The sequence below is a fragment of the Ooceraea biroi genome, chromosome 2 (genome assembly GCF_003672135.1).
Source record: "Ooceraea biroi isolate clonal line C1 chromosome 2, Obir_v5.4, whole genome shotgun sequence".
Taxonomy (NCBI): Eukaryota; Metazoa; Arthropoda; class Insecta; order Hymenoptera; family Formicidae; genus Ooceraea; species Ooceraea biroi.
This window is the reverse complement of record NC_039507.1, coordinates 19,192,289-19,192,731: the sequence shown is the minus strand read 5'-3', so window position 1 is coordinate 19,192,731 and position 443 is coordinate 19,192,289.

Genomic DNA, 443 nt, shown 5'->3' with positions numbered 1-443 from the left:
AGGAAAATGTTAATAGGGAACGTATACGTTTATATTTACCTTTACATTTTGTATATATAGTGGCAATATAATAGTATATTGTCTGTGTTTGCTGCCCAGCAAACATTTTTGGTTGTGGGATGTTTGCAAATGAGAAACAAATGTCAGTCGGAAGAACTATAATGCCAAAGCCAGAGCCTACTGTGATCCTCAGTTGGTCTCCAATGTAGAAACCAATATCTGACGAACATATTCCAGCAGTCAATTTGACGACAAATTAGAGCATGGACAACGTTTAGAATCGAGTGAAATGTTGCATATTGACGGGAGTGTAGCTTAACAGAATTCCAACAAACGTATTGTTTAACAAGTATGTTTCCCATTTGCCGACCTTTCCGGCAAACATAATCCATCTTTTGTAGACATCTGCGCGGATCCCTGCACCATTTCCTGTTCCACTGGGT